We start from the raw sequence: 23,458 nt of genomic DNA, 5'->3' as shown, positions 1-23,458 counted from the left end.
CATGTATTTGCTTACCCCTTCAGTACAGTGATGCTGCCTTTATTTTATCCCAGCTCATGTCAGATGATTTTTATTTGGCAAAGGGTTAATGGGATTGTGTCTAATCCCATCACTGCTGGATACAGTATCTCTCTTCATCACAGTTAGGGGGTTAAGTATTTTCAAATCATGTATACACTATCATATCACTGATGTGACTGCACCTAATGGGTAAATTGGTCATCCGTCCTTTAATTATCTGAACCATGGCAGCCAAGCCTTGGACCCCTACATTTATGATATGGAACTGGCTCTTATAGTCTTACTGCTGAACCTTCACTTGTAAAGACTGAAAGAGGATGTGAAATCTTATGATCCTGCAAATGTGCCTTTCATCCTTATATCAGCCATGTACTGTGCTTAAGGTGCAGGGGTACGGGGAAGAGAGAGGGGCAGAAAATGGAGGAGAAGGGAGCAGGTGAGAGGGACAGTGAAGAAGTGGGGAAATAGGAGAGGGAAGAAAGATGTGGGAAGGGGAGAGGAAAATGGAGGACGAGGAGGGAGGGAGCTGGAGGAAGGGGAGAGGTCTTAAGAGAGGAAGGGGGGAAGGGGAGGGGGAAGAAGAAGATGGAGGAGGAGGATGACGAAGGTGGAGCAGAAGGAGGGGTAGGGGGAGAAAGTGGAGGAAGAAAGTATGGGGGAAACTGAGAAAGTGGGGAAGGGAAAGAGGGAAGTGGAGGAAGATGGGGAGGAAAAAGAAGGAGGAGAGGGAGAGGATTAAGAAGGGATAGGTGAAAGGTGAAAGAGATATGAGGAGGGGGGCATGATTGGATGGAGATGGAAGGGATGGAGGAAGGGGAGGAGTAGAAGAGAGATGGTGGGGGAAATGGAAGGAAAGGAGGCGAGAGATTGACACAGAGACAAACAGAAAGACAGACAGAGAGAATTGTGGAGAGGAAGAGGAGGTAGAAGAGAGAGCGATGGGGAGAGGGAGAGAGATGGAGATGGGGGGGATGGAAGAATGGGAGAAGAAGAGGGAGAGGGAGATAACTGGGGAAGACGAGGGAGATGGAAGGGAAGGAGACGAGAGAGAGAGAGGTGGGGAGAGAGAAAGGGAGTAGAGGGGAGAGGGAAGGGGAAGCAGGTATGGTAGGTCTCCACGTCTCCCTCGCTGACACTTACACCAAAAGCTACTCCAGCTAAATTTAAATATGCAGACGTCTGTCATGGCGCAGTAAAATGTAACAAAGTCTTATTTGCCTTGTTCTCATTTTTCATTGCGTTGTTTTATCCACGTTTCATTCCATTCTGCCTTTTAGCTGAGTTTTTTTTTTTTTTTTTTTATTATTTTTTTTTTTTAGGGAGACAATCACTACTGAAGACTGTCTTTTCCATAATTTTCTGCATACGATATTAACCCGAGTGTCACAGCATCCAGCGTGGCATGGTCTTGGCTTTATTGTTCCGTCTCTCTTGCCGCAGTGTCTCGTTCCGCACAACTTTGCCGGTAATGAGGATTTACACCTGCACCTGGGTAGGTGTTCCAGACGTGACCTGAGCTGCGAGGTGCCTGCCCATCTCTCAGAAGTTGCTCTCACAACACACACACACACACACACACACACACACACACACATTCTCTCTCTCTCTCTCTCTCTCTCTCTCTCTCTCTCCCACGTATTATTGCCGGTGTGAGTTGGGTGTGCCACAGAACACAACATCGGCGTTTTCTAACTTGTCTCACTTCTTTCTTGTACCTTCCCCAACTCTACCAGGAATGATTTCGGTTTTCCTACTGTCTTTCAAAGTGTGTTGTAGAGTAACGTTAATGATCCTGTAGGTGGGTAAAAATAGAACACGCAGCATGGATATTTCTCACTTCTGTCTTATTTCAAGCTCATTTCTTTCCTAATTCTGCCCTGGACCTTGGCATGCCATCCTTGAAAATGTTACGAAAATCGGTGTATAACTGCATGTAAGTGGGTGGATCTCTCTCTCTCTCTCTCTCTCTCTCTCTCTCTCTCTCTCTCTCTCTCTCTCTCTCATTGCTTAAATCCTCCCTATTCTACTTCTTTCTCACTTCTTCCTTGTTTCGTTTATATTTCTGCATGAAGCAGATAATACTGCTTTGCCTGCTATTTTTGAAAAAAGCCTTGTAAAGTTTCTGATGCGGTTGGGGTACGACTGGGAGGTGTTTACGTGTAATGACAAAATTAATATTCTTAGCTTCAATCGACATCCAGGGCCCTTATTCTCGTCGGATGAGGAAACTCCGTAACAACTTTTGGTAAGCGATTTATCTGGTTATTACACTACTGTTCTACTTGTGTTACATAAATCCTTCCCTATCGCCATACTCAGCATAAATAACGGAAAAACGGATATTAACGAGCCATATCCAAAAAAACATCATTAAGGAAGTGGTGTTTGGGAGCTTCCATAACCGACGTCAATACGAACCCAGGTATTCGATCGAACTGCGTGACGACTCGCGTCTCCCTGCAAATTAAGTCCCGTATTCTGGGCGGCTTCGTAGCACCTCTCCCTTAGCGATTAATTTTCTACATTGCATTTTCCATTCTTGTGTGCAATTTCTTTAATTTTAGTAACCGCATACACTGCATTACCTAACAGAGTACAAGATGATACAACTGTGTAATGCTGAGAATAAATCACTAAGGAAAATGTGTTGCTAAATCTTCAAGGCCACTGAGACCCGTATTCTCGTCGGTTTTAAAAGGTCTCTAACACTTCTTCCCAAGCGACTTGCTTATTATTCCTTACTATCCCCCTCTATACCATTTAAATAATTTCAGTACCACCATTTCCAGCATGTATAGGAAACTGATTTTAACCAGCCGCATACAAAAATAAACTGCTATGGAAGAGATGCTACGGAGCTTCTTTAACCGACGACTTGAGAATCGACCCCAAGAGCGGTATCCTAAGAGGCTTTGAAACCTGTAACACATTTCCCTTTAGAGATTCATTCTGCTCACTACACCTCATTATCCTCCTCCGTGTTGTTAATGCAGGCTGTACAGACAATGAAACTAAACACATAAGTGAATGCTGGGGTGTAACGTGTAGAATTAATCGCTAGAGAAGAGGTCACACCAGCTTATCCTAAGTCCCGTTCCTCCCGCGTAACCAAGCCCCGAATTCTCGTCGGGCAAGGAGGCTCCCACTGACACCTCTTCCTTAACGATTTATTTTCAAACTAGCCATTAACAACCTCTTTATTGTTTCTTACATTTTTTTTTTAATGTCGATACAGAATGCACGAATAGCACAAAAGAATACAGTAATGAAACAGAAACAGTAAGGATGTTTGGCTACCTAACCGCAGAATACTTCCCAACCGCAGAGGAATACCGTCCCAGGCCACAGTCGAAAGCATGGAACAAATGGAACTACGATTAATCGTACGTTCGGTTTACACTGCCGCCAAGAGAGCACGCCACTGGGGAGAAAAATAAATGGGTGGCTGCGTTTCCTCACGGTCGATGCACACCCGCACACCGCATGCACGGAAAGCGACTACCGAGGAGGCTAGGTTGCTTCTCCCTTAGTTGTGATTTATAAACGGGAATGGGTCTTAAATGGTGAGGGAAGAAGCGAATAGGATTTCTTTCTCCTCTACTTCATGCCCATTATCTTTTTCCTCTACTTCATGTTCTTTTTCTTTCTCCTCTACTTCGTGCCTTCTTCTCTCTATTCTTTACTGCATGTCTTTAAGATATCGCTACTATGCTGCTCAATATTGGAAGGAGCTATAGTAGAGAAAGGAGTTAATGAAAGTCCTATCTAGCGCCTTCAGATCGAAAACTCTCTCCTAGGGTGAATAGCTTCGTCTTGAGATTAAAATAAAATAAAAAATACAAAAAGAATGTCGATTGTTTTGAAGGGGTTAAAAGATCAGCCAGCTTGGTGACAGATCTCATCCAGTGCTAAAACGGGAACACGACCAGGATGATGACTGTGGCTAGAAATATACACCAATTAATAAGAATAAAGGAAAAAAGAAAGAAAGGAAAAGAAGTGCCATTATAGCAATTGAACACGTGGACGAAAAACTGATATACATGGGCCACTCTTTGATGTCAGAACAGGCTTTATTCTTGGTACTTCACAGTGCTCTAATAAAATACATAAAACGGCACGACACAGGATGTTATATGATGTGAGGTCTCGACGTAATACTGTAGATCCATCTTTGTCAACTGGAATCTGCTCAATCCCACAACCACTGAACCACATTTTTTTTTTTTTTAACTACGCGACACACGACTAAGTAGTTGTAGGTAAAGTAGGTGCGAAGGAAAACACGGGACAGCTCAAGTTCTCTGTTTCTCTAAAGTTAGGATTACACGGAGCCCAACTTGAGAGAGACATTAGTTATACACAAACGTAAGATGAATAATGAATTTGACTCCTTCACCATGATTACACCATTTTTTTTTATTTGGTATCCCCAGACTACTACTACTACTACTACTACTACTACTACTACTACTTCTTCTTTTACACTTTAAGCGGGACTTCTCATCGTGGAAATAATATCATTTAGCCACTTCACTGCGACAAAACATTTCCGTTTAGTTTTTCACCCATGCCACACTCTTCTTTTAAACATAACCAAGGACTCATCGAGGTTAAAAGAAACAAGCTCCTTCCTGTGCCTTCCCTTCTATCCATTTTATCCAATGTTGCGCTCAGTCATATTGTTTAATTTTTTATGACAAGCATCGAGAATGAGGAGAGCTGGGGGGCGGTGTTCTCGTGCTGTTAGAAAGTTTATTAACATCTCTTCCTTAGCGATTTACTCGTATTTTTGTTTCTCCTCCACTACTTTATTCTTGTTTGTTGTTCATGCTATCTATGTCCACAGTAAAAAGATACAAGAAGTATATTAATGGGTGGCCTGGAAATTAAATTGCTAAAGAAGAGGTGTTAGGGAGCTTCCATAACCGCGAATATACAAGCCATGGTGCCCTAAGTATCTGAGGGAGGGTGCTGTGTCGTGAAATGACGAGTCGTTACTGAGTAGGGACAGAACGCCTGAAGGTCCTTTTGTCTCGCCCACCCGTCATAGCATCAGGCAATAGACAAAATGACAGGCAAAGTAGATAGATACACAGATAAACAGACAGATAAGTAGATACGGATATTGACAGACATACAAATATAGATACAGATAAAAAATAAGTCGACAATCGATAGACAGACAGACAGACGGACAGACAAATATAGACAGACAGACAGACAGATAAATATAGATAGACAGACAGATAGATTATGGATTGATACAGACAGACTGATAGCCAGATAGATACAAAAAATTAACCCTAGCCGTGTCCCCTTTGTTACGTTGGGTAGGGGAGTTCCGGAACAAAGCTCTCTCTGATCTCTTCAGGAACATCAATCAAAGGAGAAAAAAAAAAAAAGTCCAAATTCCATCTACCCTCTCCTGTGTCGTAAGGTCTTGCAGGTAGCCATATAAAAAAATGAAATCCAGCATCCTCCTATTAATTAACCTGGACTCGGATACGTGAGAAAATTTACGAACAGTTCTCCGTCGTACTAATTGTGATACGTCTCGCAGGAAGAACAAAGAGAGTGCAGAGTCTTCCTTTGTCTTCTTGTCTTCCTCTATAAAACGATCTTAGCAACGAGAGGAAATATTTTCATGCTAATTTTTGGTCTGCATGAAGGACGCTGAAAGGAAAGGGCTGATGTTCCCCGTGTCCTCCAAAAACCAAGCCTGAGTTACGACAGGGTTTTGATGGTAAGTTCCCTTGTCTATCTCAGCCCTGACTCCATGACATATTTTTTTTTTTTTTTTTTTTTTTTTTTTACATATTCTGTTAGTGCTTAACCAATACAGCAAGGGAACGTCTTTCCCGACGATTTTATTCAGCTCAGGAGAGATGTTTCTAAATGGGGATGCTTACTGCCTGTGACCTCCAGTCTTTTAAACGGGATGTGTCCAGGCATCTCGAAATGAAAAGATTCTCTCTCTCTCTCTCTCTCTCTCTCTCTCTCTCTCTCTCTCTCTGGAACAATCTTGCGTACTTATCTCTCTCTCTTGGGAACAATCCTGCTTGCTTATTTCTCTTTCTCGGGAACAATCTTGCGTTCTTCTAGCCTTTTGTTCCTTCTTCCCATTAAAGAAAAAAGGCAGCTTAATAAATCTCTTAGAACACGAGAGAAATTATCTAAGTTAAATAAAGTAGTCCATTAGCAATACGAATAAATGCAAAGAACGTCATACGAAGTCTAGGGGTTAATGGTATAAAATTCTAGCTGTCCAAGATTTAATGGATTTTTTTTTTTTCCTTTGTTACTCCAATTTCCCTTCTGAACCGACGCCAGAAAATTTTTACAGCGCCGCGGGAAGCTCGTGCACCTAAATCAGAAAACTGACTACATTTTCTGTCACAGGTGGCGCAAAAATCTTCCAGCCTTCATGCATGGGAGGGCAGACGATAAGAAGCGGAGAAAAATGAGGAGGGAGGAAGAGAGGAAGAAGACAGGGTGAAAACTGGGACATTTTTCCCTTTTATATTAGCGAGAGGCAGGATTGAGATGATGATGATGATGATGATGATGATGATGACGATGATGATGATGATGATGATCATGATCATGATGATCATGATGATGATCATGATGATGATCATGATTATGATGATTACGATAGGAAAGGGAGAAAATGTGGAGGGAGAGAGACGGGGAGAAGACAGGAGGAAGTGGGCATTTTTCTCTTCGTTTATTAGTGGCAGGTAGGGTTGGGATGGAGATGATAATGATGATGATGATGATTAAAAAGGGAGGGAAAAAGAAGACAGGAAGAAGGGCGAGGCAAATACTCAAGGACACAAAAGAAAAATACTAGGGTGAGCGTCGACAGCCTCTCTTATACGTAATCGGGAAATAAGGATAGGATGCTAATATTAGATGATGAGGAGAGAAAAATATGAGAGTGAGGAAGGGGAAGCAGGCAGGAGGTAAATTAGTCCTGGCGCAGGCAGGATTTTTTCTCCCTGTCCCATTCATTCAGATCGAAAAGTAGGAACATATTACAAGCGGCGAGATGAAGTGTGAAAAAACCACAAGACGATTTGGAAAGGGACTGATGTGGATACTATTTCTTTAAAAGGTGGCATATTCCCGATTCGTTCTATTTATGTATGTATATATGAATGTATGTATGTAACTCTGACATTAAGTAACTGGCTGTCGTCACCAGGCAGTACACGTAAGAAAAGAACTATTCGATATGGCCTAAATCAGCATAATGTGCAAGTTCACGTACGACTAAACTACATGATTTATCGCTTTGGTTCCACACTCTTACGTCATCCTCAGATAACGTCCAACAGCAACCATCATTAGAAATTTATAAAAATGTAAGAGTTATAGTCATATAAAAATGCTCTGGAGTAATCTCTGGCAAAAAAAGTTTAAAATGAAGGCAGGTCGGGCTCAATCTTTTCCCCAAATTTCTTGAAGGTGTGGAGCGAGGAGCGGCCGTAGCGACATCCTTACTTCAGTTAAATATCCATTACCAATAACGATAGGCTTTTTCCTCGGTATGACTACTTCAAGTACGAATGATTGACAGTAGTGAAGGGAAGAGGAACAGAAATAGGAGGAAGGAGATAGAAAGAGACTTGGGAAGAAAGTATTGGGGAAAGAAGGACGAGTGATAACTGCATTATCCTCTCCCCCAATATTATGATTTTCTTTTTCTACTATATGTCCACTCGAGCTAAGAAAACTTTACTAGTAACGAAAAGGAGATTAATCGAAGTAGGAGGAAGGAGAAAGAAGGAAATGGGAGAGGCTGACACGAAGAATTTGCCAGGGAAACTGAGACGTGCTGCAATTGCATTTCCTTCCCTATATTACAAACCCCTGGCGTCAACTTGTGGGTCGTGGATCACAGGGCGTGAGATGGACGCTGGGAGATCATGATGTCTCACTCTTCGCTCTGATAATCAAAGTACAAAAAGCTCTGCTTGTAATGCAGAAAAAAATCGAAAAAAAAAAAAAAGATGGAGAAGGATACAAAGAGGGCGGAAAGCGAAAGAGTGGGTGCAGGAGAAAAGGAAGGGAGGAAAAGGGAAAGAGACTAAGAGGGGGGAAGGCAGAAGAAAGGGAGACAAGGAAGACAGAGAGGAGGAGAAAAAAGAAAGAGACGGAGAGGAAGGACAGTAGTAAAAAGGGGAGAGAAACGAAGGGAGAGGAAAGGGGAGAAGACGACAAGGAAGGATGATGCTGAAAGTGGAGAGGCGAAAAAGGTGACGTGGAAAAGGGGCCGAAGGAGACGAGGAGGGAGAAAAAATAAAGGGAAATGAGAAATAGGTATGAAGACAGACGAAAACCATATAATTTACATCCTTTACAACCTCCATATAAACCAGGAAAGCCTAGTTGTGGGCTCATATATCAAAGGGCATCAGGAAGGGAGGGAGGGAGCGAGGTGATGGCAGGTGCTTGACAACACAGCGAGAATGGTGACTGTGACTGTCGCGTGCATCTCAGCGTGTGGGTAGGTGGAGCTTGCAGTTAAGTAGGGTGTGTGTGTGTGTGTGTGTGTGTGTGTGTAATTCACCGGGTCGGTCAGGATCACTTGATGGTCGTGATCGTCAGCATTTTACCCTCCCGGAAGGGAGCTGAGAGCTCATATAGTCCGATCTAAGGGCAAGGCTGTGACCTTCACACACCCGCACACCCGTCCCCTTGCTCAAGGGGGACAGTAACCACCCACTTCGTCAGTAAAACTTTTCGCAACCTGAGCGAGGCGCGAACTCCCGTCTACCAGATGGCAAGCGAGAACGTTACCACTGCACCAGCGAGTGTGTGTGTGTGTGTGTGTGTGTGTGTGTGTGTGTGTGTGTGTGTGTGTGTGTGTGTGTGTGTGTGTGTGTGTGTGTGTGTGTGTGTGTGTGTGTGTGTGTGTGTGTGTGTGTGTGTGTGTGTGTGTGTGTGTGTGTGTGTGTGTGTGTGTTTCCTCTCTCTCTCTCTCTCGTTTCCCCCCACAAATATCCCGCATCTCACCACGCGGATTACGCCCAAATAAACACACATCATTGCAGCGGTCGTCCCTTAGCAGATGGCATGCAACCCGCCTGTCGCCCCCAACACATAAATCACATGTTTGGACTGCCTGGATTTTCAGCGCATGAAGGGAATTGGGGTTAATTTAAAGGCGGGCGGGTGTTTGTGCGGTTCACGGGGAGCTGTGTTGTCAAGCGAGTCTTTTTTCATTTTTCTTTCCATTTTTTTTATGCAGTTCAGTATGATGGCTTTTTCCCCTTAGCGTCCAACATTTTTTTATGGAGTTCAGTACGATGACTCTCTCTCTCTCTCTCTCTCTCTCTCTCTCTCTCTTTCTCTCTCTCTTTCTCTCGCTTTCTCTCTCTCTCGCTCTCATTCTTACTGCCCAACATGTTTTTTTATTTTTTTTTTTATTTGGGTGAGACCTTCCTTGCTGAAATTAGTATCAGTTTTCATCTGCCCAATCAGTACACTAACGTCTATAGTCTTGCTACCATAAGACGATTTTATTCAGATCAAGAGAGAACCCTTGTTGGAAGTATTGAAGAAAAGAAAAAATGCTTTTAGTATGAGGACGTTTTATACTCTATTCTGTCTACTATCAGACCATTTTATTCAGCTTAGGAGAGACCCATCATACCGGAGTGCTTACGTATAAGGGAGAGGTGAGGTTTGATGTCAAGTTGGTATACTCCTTTCACTTTAACTTGACCTAACATTGAAGTTTATCCATCTTGAATGCTGAACTGTAACGAGAAATTAACACAAAAGAACACAGCGCTAGCCACGAAGGGATGCTATGGAAACGGTGTGGAGTCGTTCTGTGTTATTCCACCGTCATCAATCTACGAACAGTTATCTCCAAAAGGACGAAAATCTCCGCCAAGTTGAGGTAAAAAGCAGTATAGTTTGTTTACATCCTTATATACAGTAGGGGAAAATCGGATACCTTCTGCAACTGTTGTTGGTGCTTCTGTCATCCCAGGCAGCAACGTATATCGCTGTTTTTTTTTTTTTTTTTTGGGGAGGGAGGGGGTAGGGATGGACAGTCCCATGCATTCCAAGGGCAACCACGCCACTTAACCCAGCGATACGGCACACAAGAGTTATAAAAGTGTTTACAGCTGTTGGTCGGGTAACACACACCAAAGAGGCAGAAATTTACACTGTTTATATAACCAGGCCTCCATTTCCTTACATTATTTCTATGGGCTGTGGCCTCAAGGTATTTCTGTTCCTGCACCGTAACGACCACCATCCCTCATCCAACCTCGTACCTCTGCGAAATAAAGACTTCTTTTGCCTTAAAACTCCTGTATCCTCTTTCGATATTTCACTTTCCCTCATGCAGTCTCATTATTATTTGGAAAGTAACATCTCACGATACTTCACTATGTCTCATGCACTTTATCTGCGCAATAACAACATTCCCACTCTCGAGACTTCATCACCTCTCAGGCACTCAGTATTTCCATAGTAACGACATCCCTTTCTCGATATTCCTCTGTTACTCAGCACTGTTTTTAATCTCTTTTTTTTTTTTTTTTATGCAAGGAAAAAGGAATCAAAGGCCAGGAGCCCGCAAGATTCTTCCCCCCACGATAAAACAAGAACAAGATAGGAGACAGCCAAAGTCAAGATTTGTTAATCTGTACAGTAACCTCCTTTTCATGACACACCACCATCTGCCATGCATTCCCTCACCCTGCTTCTCCACCCTGTTCTCCGTCTACCCTTCGTTTGATCCCCTTAAATTATTCGCTCTCATAGTCAGTCTCTCGTGGTTAATTCCTTTTCCGCCAGTCGCAATTAATTACTGCAACGATTTACATGTGACAACTTTTTGGTATTAAATGAATTTCTGTTGCATTCATGCTTAGTTAAACATGGAGAGAAAAGTTATATTTAATTTGAAATTCCTATAATCTCCTGCTAATGTTTCCCCATCTGCGACACTCTCTATATTTGCCTTTGATGCCAGCAGAGCGATTATCCTCTCTGTCCACGAACCAACATATTTTTTTTTATTACTCTTTGGCCGCAAATAACCTGCTTTATATTTTACCTTGGCAAACTTCAGACGATTTTACTACGCTCCGAGAAATCCTAAGGAGTTAAAAACCGCCATGATTAACGTGTGGGGCAAGAATTTCGAACTCTGCTTTTCAGCCTAGCTTATGACGGACGATTTAACTAGGCTCATGGAAACTCAAAACACCACATCTGACAGTGAAAAACACATACGGTATCAATTTTACAGTCAGTGTTCAAGTTCTCCGTATTAAAAAAAAAACACACACACAGGAGTGGAAAATGAAAAAAGAAAAAACTATTGTAGGATGACTTTTTCCAGGTTTATTGTTTTTCTTTCACACGGTTTCGTCCTACCTTGAAATGCCTGTGAGTCTCATCTTTCCCTCTATTTGCCTAACACTTCTTCCTCCATATGTGACCCCTTTACACAAACTAAAGCTGGTCCTGTCGATACACAATTTTTATGCTCCTTATGACTCAGCTGGAAGAACTGTATCAAGAAAACTGATATTGTGTTTATTCGTTCATGAAGAAGGTGCAAGTCGGGCCAAAACTGTTGTATTCTCACAGTAAGCACTATTTCATCATAAAGGGTATAATCCTTCCACTTTTTATGCACAGAATTCAGGGTACAGTGAAACAGTACATATAATTCAGTATGTCAGGAATAATTATAACTGCGTATGTGCTTCCCTTATCACGCTCGAAATAGTTCTTTAAAAACATTGATCATACTGATTTTACATGACAGAGATTATACGTATGACTGGGTTAATCCCTGCCAGCAAACTCTGTGATCTGCATATGGACGGAAAAGTTAGTGTTTTTTGTTTTATAATTTAGTTGGTAGGGTTCAGCTAGCTAGTAATCATCATCATCATCATCATCATCATCATCATCACTGTCGTCTTCATCACCATCAACATCATTATCACCTCCTGCGTGGTCACTGCAGGACAAATGTGTCTCACTTTTCTCCACACTGATATATCGGTTGTTAGCTTTTCCATCTCAGCTTGTTATTTTTACTCATTTCATCTCAGCCTATTTTTTATTGCGTCCCTGGATACGGCATTCTGTTACTCTAGTTGTCTATTATCTAGCCAGCGAAAACTATAACCTATCCTTACCCATGTATGCTTTTACGAGTGACCTTATTTTCTACTCTCGCCTGTTCACCCTATCCAGAAACTCTTTTCCTATCCCTACCTGTACACTCTGCAGGTAAACGTGGAACTGTGGTTGGTAAAGGTGGAGCGGTGGTTGGTAAAGGTGGAACTGTGGTTGGTAAAGGTGAAGCAGTGACTGGTAAAGGTGTAGCAGTGGTTAGCAAAGGAGGTGAGGTGGTTGGTAACGGTGGAGCATTGGCTAGTAACGGAGGTGAGCTGGTTGGTAATGGTGGAACAGTGGTTGGTAAAAATGTAGAACTGGTTAGTAAATGTGGAGCAGTCGTTGGCAAAGTGTAGCAGTGGTTGGTAAAGGCTGGAGGGAGAATTTATTACAGGTGCAGTAAGCAGGCTGCAGTAGGGACGTGAGACTACAGTAGACGCTGATACGTGTACAGTCCTTCCAGCAGTATCCTGTACGGGGTGATCGATCGTTATGTACAGTGAATATTATTAGTCTGCATTTCTTCCCCTTTGGTAAATAATCCGCAACAGACTGTGTGTTTCATATTTTAGACCACAAACATTTCCTTTTATGCTGAACTGTACAGAAACTGTGTGCTTCATATTTTAGGCCATACGCATTTTTTTCTCTTTTATTCTGTAATGACCAGTATATTAGGCATGATCACACATGAGAAATTTTAACCATTATCCAACCCTTTCTTGCCCCTGAAATTAGGAACGTAGGGCCCCAAGGCTAAGCTATCTATGCTAAGTAGGATATTTCAGGCAAGGGTGTTCACATACGGTATCTCCCCTCCTCTCTCTGTCAGTCTCTCAATTGCTCACTTTCCTCCTCCAGTCTCCCCATCACTCTCCTTCCTCCCTCAATCTCTCCATCACTTCTTTCTCCCTCCTGTCTCTCCATCTCCCTTCCCTCCATCAATTTTCATCATTCTTTTCCCTCTTCCACTTTCTCCATCACTCTCTCTCCCCCGGCTATCCTCTCCATCATGTACTTTTACCTCTCCCTCAGTTCGCCTTCCAATCTCTCGACCATTTTTTTCTTCTTCAATATCTCCATCACTCTCTGCTCCAAACATCCTCTCCATCAATTCGTTTTACTTTCACAACCCTCGCCTCACAGCCTCCCTCATCTCCTTCAGCAAACTCAGCAGGGTATCTGACTTTTGCCGTGCTTCAGATCAGAGTGTTGAATTTCCAAGGCTGAATATCAAGTTCCCGTAAAAAGGAGGAATCGAACAGTTTACCTTCTCTTGGGAGCGCTGTTTCGTGGGGCAATCCTTTTGGTTGTGTGTGTGTGTGTGTGTGTGTGTGTGTGTGTGTGTGTGTGTGTGTGTGTGTGTATTTTATTTATATATTCATTTCCGGGGATTAGCATTCATTTCTCAAACTTGATGAACAGCTTCGTGCCGTACGGAATAACCGGGTCACGGCTAAAATTTTACTGAGTCTGTGTGATAAATTCTGCGTTATTTCTTAAGTAAAAAAAATTTTTGCTTGCGATTTTGTTAGTGACGATCTTTCCATCTGCAACCAAGATAAAAAATTTTTGTGCAACACCGAACAGCAGGTTCCTACCTAAAAATCGCTGAATCTGCCGAGTTAACTCTGCACTATTTCGTGGACGGAAGAATTTGGTTACTTTTCTGGGGGGAGGTGAAGGTGGGGAGGATGGGGTGGGGGTGGGATAGAGCGGGACAGGGTGAGGTGGGATGGGCGGGCAAACTTTAATTTTTCAAGTCACATGAAGAGTTTCGTGCAATAACGAAAAGCAAAATCATATGTGCAGTGGCATGTGGAGGTGTGTGGTACGTAGGAGGACTGCTGGGCCTCAGGGGACGCACTGTGAATCCTATGCCCAGAGTCGGAAACATTAAAAAAAAAAAAAAAGTTAAAAGCAACAGCTTGAGAATGACTTTTTGGAAGCTACCGGTATTTTTGTTACCTCCTGATGATACAATACATTTTAGCGGTGACATCTTTTAAGTGACAGGGTGAGTGAAGACTATACCAACCCTTCCAGTTCGGAAAATATGTCATTGTGTTGAAAGGGTTGATTAGTAGAGTTCGTGTCCTTAACTCGCGTGTTTTCGTGAGGGATCTATATGGTAATAAGTGAGTATTTTAGGTGGATCGTTCGAGTTCATGCCTGACAAACAGTTTGGCGCTATAATGAACAACGGGATTAGTGACTGACTAGAGCGTGAAATCCCTCCTAATGAGTCCAATCCCTGCAATTAAAACGGCATTACCGTTATCCTCATATAATTAATTGATATCCCAGCTTTTTATTTCTTTTTACATTTTTTTTAAGAAGGGACGGAGTACGGAGAGACTGAAAGCCGTATTATACTGTATGTGCACTGGAGGTTTCGTAGCATCTCTTCCTGACCGACTTATTTTGTGATATTTTAACAGTATCTATCACAGTATCTTAACAGTATCTTCTACGCCGCAAATATCGATTTAATATCGACAGTGATTGGCTTCAGTGACGAACAGGATACAGATGTGCAACGTACAGAGAAAAACTGGTAAAGATGAGGTGTTACAAAATGTCCACAGCCATTTAGAATGTGACTAGGATACGGAGATTATTCGTAGCTGTTTTGTTAAGTGCCAGTGAGCCAAGTAAGGACTCGTATTCTAGGGGGTTAGCGATTTATTTTCGGATACGGCTGGCTAATATATTACGATAAAAGTATTAAAAACAACAGTCCAATACAGAAGACAGTTTACGGCTACTAGCTCAAGAAAGCAGTGTCTGTGCGACTGCAAATGAGCTAAGGAGAGTAGTGTTTGTGATCCCGGAGAAACGGAAGATGTATGAGTTAGAATAAAAGCATAAGCAGAAGGTCCTATACACAAGTTAAACTTTAAAAATCTCAAAAATATCTGACCAGGAAAAGCGGTGTTTGAGCAAGTGCGACTGATGTAGGGAAAGTACTGTATGCGATCCCTATAATAACGGAAGCACCACCACCACCGTCATTACGACTGCAGCGCTTGCCATCTCGACCCTCACCCACCCAACTCTCTCCCACAATTTCGCACCCATTTCTAACTCTAGTTCCCAATACACTATGCACAATCGTTAAACAGAAAGATTATCTAGTATTCTGGTAGGTTAGTTTCACCGGAAGAGCCAAATTATCCGGGAAATCTTAAAAATCCTAAGAGGCAACTGTGGCACCGCCCTCTGAGAAGTAAGGGCGCCAGGTGGGTCCCAGTCACTCGTCTCACGTTCTGCAGTCGACGTTGGCGGTACTGGAGATAACTCTGCCCGCCTGTGTGCATGTGCGGCTTGTAGGGACGCTCGGCTTGGCTTGGAGTGTTTGGAGGAGCCTTTTTAATATACATTTCTCTTTTCATTTTCGTGCGGAGAGCTTGTGGGGAAATGTGAGAGAGGAATGTGTCAGAAGAGTTTGTAAATGTCATCTCTTCGCGGATCTGCCATGAGGTGAGTCTTTACCCCCTCCAGAAAAATGCTACGTGATCTTGCTTTATTCTTGGTACCTACATACGATTTCTTTTCTCTATGTTTTTTCCAGTTTAGGGTGGATGTATGGCAGTGAAAGGATTATCGAAGGCTATTTAATATCTCTACATTTAGAAGCGTATCTCATGAAGAGGTTAAAAAGAGTCTGTGTGTGTGTGTGTGTGTGTGTGTGTGTGTGTGTGTGTGTGTGTGTGTGTGTGTGTGTGTGTGTGTGTGTGTGTGTGTGTGTGTGTGTGTGTGTGTGTGTGTGTGTGTGTGTGTGTATGGGTGCTGTGTTGTTAATTTCATTCGTGTGTGATGGTGTGAGTTCGTCCGTGTATTGTGATGTAACAGCAGAGAGTTATGAGGACAAATATGGTGAGTGAGTGTGATGCGCTGAATTGTGAGTGGTTTGGAGGTGTGTGTGTGTGTGTGTGTGTGTGTGTGTGTTTATTCGTTTGTTTTCTTATTTATGGCTGTGTTATTTGTGTCATGCGTGTGTGTGTTTGTATGTTGCGTCTGTGCGATACATGTGCGTCGGGTGTGTGTGTGTGTGTGTGTGTGTGTGTGTGTGTGTGTGTGTGTGTGTGTGTGTGTGTGTGTGTGTGTGTGTGTGTGTGTGTGTGTGTGTGTGTGTGTGTGTGTGTGTGTGTGTGTGTGTGTGTGTGTGTGTGTGTGTGTGTGTGTGTGTGTGTGTGTGTGTGTTTGTTTCCTTCTCTGCATCACTCTCCACATCATCATCATCATCATCATTATCATCATCATTATCCTGAACTTACTTCCCACTAACACATGGGGTAATTCGGATTAAAAGAAAAAGCAAGACAACCAACAAGAGAGCAACCAGAAAATACACCCAAACCTCCACCCACTCAGTTCTAAACCTTCCAAATTCTCTGTTCCCGACTGTACAGCACTAATGAAGATAATGGCAGGCGTATAGGTCTGTATGATGGGTTGGGATACAATGGGTGAATGTAACAGGGGAGGGAGATCCAGGCAGAGTCACGCCAATTTACGATGTGACCCAAATTCGTTCATAGTTTGAGATTCGTTTCCAAGGCAACTAACTCAACGATCTAGAATGAGTCAGAAGTTCAGTAAGTGTGTCAGTCATATTATTTTTCAGCCAGATCAAAGAGACTAAGGTATTTACTGAATATGCCGAAATTCCACTACAACTTGAGAGAACAAGCACTGTCTTTTGAAATGTCTAAGGCCTGGATTCTCGCAAAGTAAGGAAGTTGCCTTACACCTCTTCTTAAGCGATTTATTTTGCTTTTTACACCTTGCCCTCCATAATTATGTCAATTAAATTATTCTAATATCACCATGCTCTGCATAAACAACGTACAAACGATATTAGCCAGCCGTATCCGAAAATCAATGGGTAAGGAAGCGGTGTTTGGGAGCTTACTTAACCAACGAGAATACCAGTTTAAGCCTGCCCAAAGCCCTGCTAAAGTTACCCATCTCATAAATCATTAAAGTGGCTTAACCCATTCAGTCTGATTACGGTATTCATGTCTTATTCCGGCTAATTCCAGGTACCGAGAGACACACAAGTATCTTACCAAAATATGACGAATACATAGCGGAAAGATCGAACTACCTGAAACACTCGCTAGTAGAGACGGGGTTTCATTGTTTATACTTCGTCAGTTGTAAATTTGCTTCAGACGGAACTAGGATGATGGTCGTTTCTCTAACTGTGTGCTTCCATTAAGGAGAGACCCGTGGGAAAGGAGGGAACAGCAGCATCGGCAGGAAGTCATCAGTGAGAGTATTGCGGTCACGGATGTTTGTCTTTACCCCATTCATCTCGACAGTGCAGTGTACCCAAACCTACTCAAACTTCCTCCTATCCGCTCGGTTCTGGGAGACTATTCATAAAGGATCTTAATCGTTTTTTTCCTTAATATTTTTTTTTAATAAACAGGTTCTATTACAGTTCATTATTGTAAGAAAAAAACGTATTTTTTCACTTAGTTACTCTTTATAGTTTAGCTATGAAATGTGTGACTGTTGTTTGAATGAAGATAAAAGCAAAAACGAGCAATCTTATACAAAGCTTAAGTTCAAGAAAGTTTGTAAATATCAACCGTGGCTCCGTGCTCTTGGAATCAGCCACCTCAGAGCACAGCACATCACAGAACAGCACAATACAGCACAGCAAAGCAACGAGATAAAGGAGTTAATCTCTTGACAAAATTTACGTCCAGTTCCTTTTAATCAGGCCACCACTGCTCGATTTTTATCCGAGGAATTTATGCAACCCTAGCAGTGAAGGGATTAACTGGGACTACATCGAATACCTCCAACTCGAAAAATTTCACTTGAACTTAATGAAATCGTGTAGAGAAAACTACAATAATGATAATAATAATAATAATAATAATAGTAATAACAGTAGTAATAATAACAATAATAAAACAGGTGTCATGGCTGTGCATGGATCAGAGTCCGTTTAGCAAATGCACTTCCAGCATCCGATATTAATGAGTTCGTGCCTCAATTATCACCCGACGGCTCATCAGTCACGTCCATCTGCTTAGAAAGGAGTATGTACCTTTTTTTATGTGTCTGTATCTGGGTAAAGGCTAGGCAGTCCGTTCCCTGAGGTCCAGCAATCCTCCCTGGTACTAACAAAACAAGTCTTAAAGATTCTCAATGGATCTAGCAGGACTCTCAGTGGCTGGGGTATAACTATAGACTACTTCCTCCCATAATGCGATTTTTGGTCCTTCAGTAACTATGGACACCCCTTACATCAAACCCTGGAAGTTATTATAGATACGACCTTCCCCCCTCTATTTCAAACCCCGATAATACTTATAGATACGACCACCCCTCTATTTCAAACCCCGGAAATAACTATAGATACGACTCCCCTCTATTTCAAACCCCAGAAGCAATAGATACGCCCCCCCCCCTCTATTTCAAACCCCAGAAGCAATAGATACGCCCGCACCCCCGCTCTATTTCAAACCCCAGACCCCCATCTCTCTATTTCAAACCCTGGTCCACCGCAAAATTATAGATCTCCATCCCTCTTATTTCGATTGCTTACCCTGGCGAGGCGAGGTTGTAGGCAAACTCCCCTCCCTGAACACATCATTTATTTCAACTCCAAAACTAAGCAGCTAAAGATCCATACCCGCTTATTTTCTCCTTTACACCCCTAATTTCAAGACTCATAACTAAGTACCTATGGACACGCCCTCCTCTTTTTCGAACCCTACTCCACCATCCCATCCACCGCCACCGCCACCAGAATCCCCATAGATCACGCGAAACAACCGCAGTGGGTGGAGTTGCTGTCATTATGAAGGAAGGACGGCAGGGTGAATGGCAGCTAATTACGGTGAGGGGTCGCAGGTACTGTATGATTCACCTGGATGCACCCTAAATACCCCTCTCTCCCTACATTCTCCCCATCTCTCTCCTCTATTCCCTCCTCTCTCCCCCGAAGTCCGTTTTTCTCTCGTACATGCCTACCGCATTTTTTTTTTTTCCCGCACCCTCTCACCTACTCTTCTCCCTTCCTTTCCCACTCACCCACCTACCTGTTTTCTTCTCCCTTCCATCCTCCCCCTACTTTTTTTTTTTTTTTTTGTCATCGACTCCCTCATTTCCTCTCCCTCATTCCTTCTCCCTTTCCCTCTCTCCCTTCTCTACTTTCTTTCCATCCCCAGCCCATTTTTTACCCCCGCACCCATGTCTCTCCTTACCTCCTTTCCCTCTTCCACATCCCATTTCCTCGACCCACCACCCTCGTCCTACTCTCCACTCCCTATCTCTTCCCTTCCCTCTCTCCTCATCCCTTTCCCTCTCCCCCCCTACCTTCTCTCCCCATCTCTTGCCCACACCCACTCACCCGTCTTGTCCTCCCTGCCCTCACCATAACTCCTAGCTCTTCCTTATTGGGTTATGTAGGGTCAGTCAGGTAAACACGCGAGAACGATAAAGCGGGTCATGAAAAAAAGAAAGAAAACAAAATGTGTCTTGGAGAAATAGCATGGAGATGAGAAGTGACAGAATTGAATATTTTTTACAGACGAAATTAGGGATCAATGTTGTGACAAAACAAGTACATAAATAAACAGCAAAATAAACAGACGGATGATTAACACACAGCAGGTACTACAATCTCAACTTGACTCTAAATTTAGGACAAGGGTAGGGCTGGATGGAGATGGAGATTTTTGGGGCGTAAACTGTGGGAATAGGACTGTGACTGAATGTATGCGGAGTGGCGGAATAAACAGACGAATAATGAATACACAATTGGTATAGTAATCCCAAGCCGACTAACAAAATGATATGCCGAAATGAGAAGCTTCCCTGGTAATTTCACGAGAGAGAGTTGGGAGACAAAGAAGAAGCTAATGAGTGAAAGAAACATGAACGTGAGACATTCATACGAAACAGGTAATAGATGAGACGTTAATAGATGAGATGTTATATTATAGTCACATGCCGAGATACTGTAATTAGAGGCACAAACCCTGAGAAAATTGATGTATTTACTGAAAGACAAAGTGAAAGACAGAACGCACAGGCAACGTACATTAATTCCTTCAGTGATAACGTTTTTTTCTTTTTAATTTTAATCTTCCAAATAACAGACGTTTTTACTAATCGTAGGGAGGACCTCTGATCCGTGAATTAACAAAGGAGGTAGGATGGTGACAGAGAGGCAAAGGGGCACACATAAACAGAAAAAGAAATGACAGACAAGTAATAAACAACAGGAAATAACACAAAGACAGCAAGCAGAGAGAGAACATATAAACGGCCTTTGCTAAACCCATCGCTAAACAGACAGAAAGTAAGTAAGTAACGAGAAAGAGAGAAAGCAAATATGAAGAAGCCAAAACCAAATATACCGTAACTTTAAGCCCACAAGAGATCAAACGCAAGGGCAAACTTTCTTAGAGGGAAAGCGGTGTCCTGAATATTCCTTTTCCCACGTTATCTATGTACAAATGAATAAAGGGTGTGGCCGTCTTTAAAAAGAACGATGTATGTAAAGCTGAGTGTCTTACTGCATGCATGTGTTGTAGCCGCCGTGTGTGTGTGTGTGTGTGTGTGTGTGTGTGTGTGTGTGTGTGTGTGTGTGTGTGTGTGTGTGTGTGTGTGTGTGTGTGTGTGTGTGTGTGTGTGTGTGTGTGTGTGTGTGTGTGTGTGTGTGTGTGTGTGTGTGTGTGTGTGTGTGTGTGTGTGTGTGTGTGTGTGTGTGTGTGTGTGTGTGTGTGTGTGTGTGTGTGTGTGTGTGTGTGTGTGTGTGTGTGTGTGTCAGAGCCTGTGTATGCCACCGAATTTGAATGCCTATGGGAGGATAATATTACCAGCACCCACTTTAATTACTCGCCACAGTTTGCTCTCGCACAACAGACTTAGGGGACCCTTAGATCGAGAAACAAACACGCTACTACCACGTCTCCTTGGTGACTCCGTGGTAATTCTGATTAAATATACATCATGCTTCATGTTGTGTTTTTTATATCAGTCAATGAAATAAAAAAGAAATAGTATATGCTTTATGGAATGGGACTTTTTAAAATGTTCCAAAATTCTTCAAAGGTAAATAAGGCACTGTCATAGGAATCATATTTTTTCTCGGTTTACTGTACCACTGGCGTTAGCTCTGCATCCATCACGTCAACTCAACATTCCTCACGTCAACTCAGTATCCCTCGCGTCAGTTCTGCATCCCTCGCGTCAACTCAGTATCCCTCACGTCAACTCTGCATCCCTCACGCAACCCAGCATCCCTCATGTTAACCCAGCATCCCTCACGTCAACCTAGCATCCCTCACATCAACTCAGCACCCTCTCACGTCAATTCGGCATCCCTCACATCAATTCAGCATTCCTCAGCTCAACTCAGCATCCCGAACATTCACTCACGCATACATGCCTTTACGAGATTTCCTATTGAAGTACCATTTGTCTCATCCAAATTCAGACACAGTGACAGAGTTTCCCCTGCTCCGGCTGTGTTGTTACAGCTCAAGTCAGCAGCTTACCGAGCTTAATACGTCAAGAATGTGAGATGTGGAGCGGAAGCAGTCCGAATCAGCGGAAAACGGACAAAATGGCCAAATTACCCCACAGTTTAGGATACTCGGGTGATAATTCGTGGAGATGACAGGAAGGATATAAAAGAAGACAAGTAAGAAGCGAGAAGGTGATAATTCGTGGAGGTGACAAAGAAGATATAAAAAAGGATAAATAAGAAGACAGCAACATCTCGAGGGGATTCTGACCGTGCAACACAAAGAACCTCTGAACATGAAAATGGCTACCTAAGGAACTGTGAATAAATGTAGTGAATTGACGGCAAAATGTTGGAATGAGAGACAAAAACAGCTTTCTAATACCAAATTTTGACATCGCTAGGTATTTACTCAAACTAACACAATACCATTTTATTCCGCTATGAAAAATGCTAATAGATGAAAAGTCCTGAACAATTTCGATTAACACTTTAGCAGCTATGAACGCACCCACTGATTCTGCTCAAAACAGACTATTTTGTTCAGCTGAGAAATTCCAACTGTAAAAAGATTAAAACTTGACTCCTCAGTACCCTGCTACATATACCTGAATTTCTTGGTTTAATAGCGTCTTTTTTCAACTATATTATTGTTTGTTTATCCATGTTATCGTTGGTCCTTATCTCTCCTCTCTCCGATCCATTCTAAAGAAATGTATCTCTCAGTTTCCACAGCTTCCCCTCTCTCTCTCTCTCTCTCTAATTGTCAGCAGGATCAAAAATAAGGCAAATTAAGATATTAGAGGTCTTTCACTCTCTCTCTCTCTCTCTCTCTCTCTCTCACCCCTGCAATCATACCTTATCTACGTTGTCACACCCCACTTTTATCGTCTAATAAAAAGCTCTTCACGTTCCGGCCAGGCAAAAATCCTGCATCACTTTTATCTCGCATGTATGTTACCTAAAGGACGACCATGTTTGAGCTGGGAACTATACTCCTTTTATTCTAACCTGGCCTAAAATGTCAGCTCTCCATCCTGAGTGCTGTGCTATAACATTAGATTAACAATGAAATATGGTGCTAGTCACAAAGAAGTGCTATGGAAAGATTGCAGGGTCGCAGTGAAATAAGCTGCACAAGGACAACAATCTGGGCCATGTCAAGATGAAAAGAGTACAGCAACGTGTGCGTAATATTCGTACTGAGAAATTTCGAGTTATATTTTCCATCTAATCTCCTCACGTTCACGGTTAGGCAAACATCCGCCGTTACGTCAATTTCGAATGCATGTGTGAATAGAAGAACGATGATATTTGAGCGTAAAACCAACAGAGTGCATGTTATTTCTTGTACTGAAAAATTCTGTGCTTTGTTACCCTACCATAATTCTTCACACTACGGTTCGGTGTAAATTACTTGTTACGTCAATTTCACGTGCATTTCTTTCTCTCTTTCTTTCTTTCTTTCTTTTTTAATGAAAGATGGTGATACTTGAGGTTAAACTATCAGAGTGCGTCAGCCTTTTGTCCTGTGATATTTTGAGTTAATTTTCCTCTACAAAAGCTCTTTATGTCACGGTTCACTGAAGTCCGTCACTTTATTAGTTTAGCGTGCATTGTTTCAAGTAGGCTAATATTTTTGGATGACATGACGTTTGACGGCGGAACCAGTTGAATCTATGTAATATCATTTTTATGGATGATGATGAGATTATTATGAGGTCCCACCAAAGCTCCTAACATCACGGTTGGGTAAAAATCAACCAG

The sequence above is a fragment of the Coenobita brevimanus genome, chromosome 92 (assembly GCF_032717465.1).
Source record: "Coenobita brevimanus isolate Jiangsu-jjx chromosome 92, ASM3271746v2, whole genome shotgun sequence".
In the NCBI taxonomy this organism is placed as follows: domain Eukaryota; kingdom Metazoa; phylum Arthropoda; class Malacostraca; order Decapoda; family Coenobitidae; genus Coenobita; species Coenobita brevimanus.
This window is presented reverse-complemented; position numbering follows the sequence as displayed.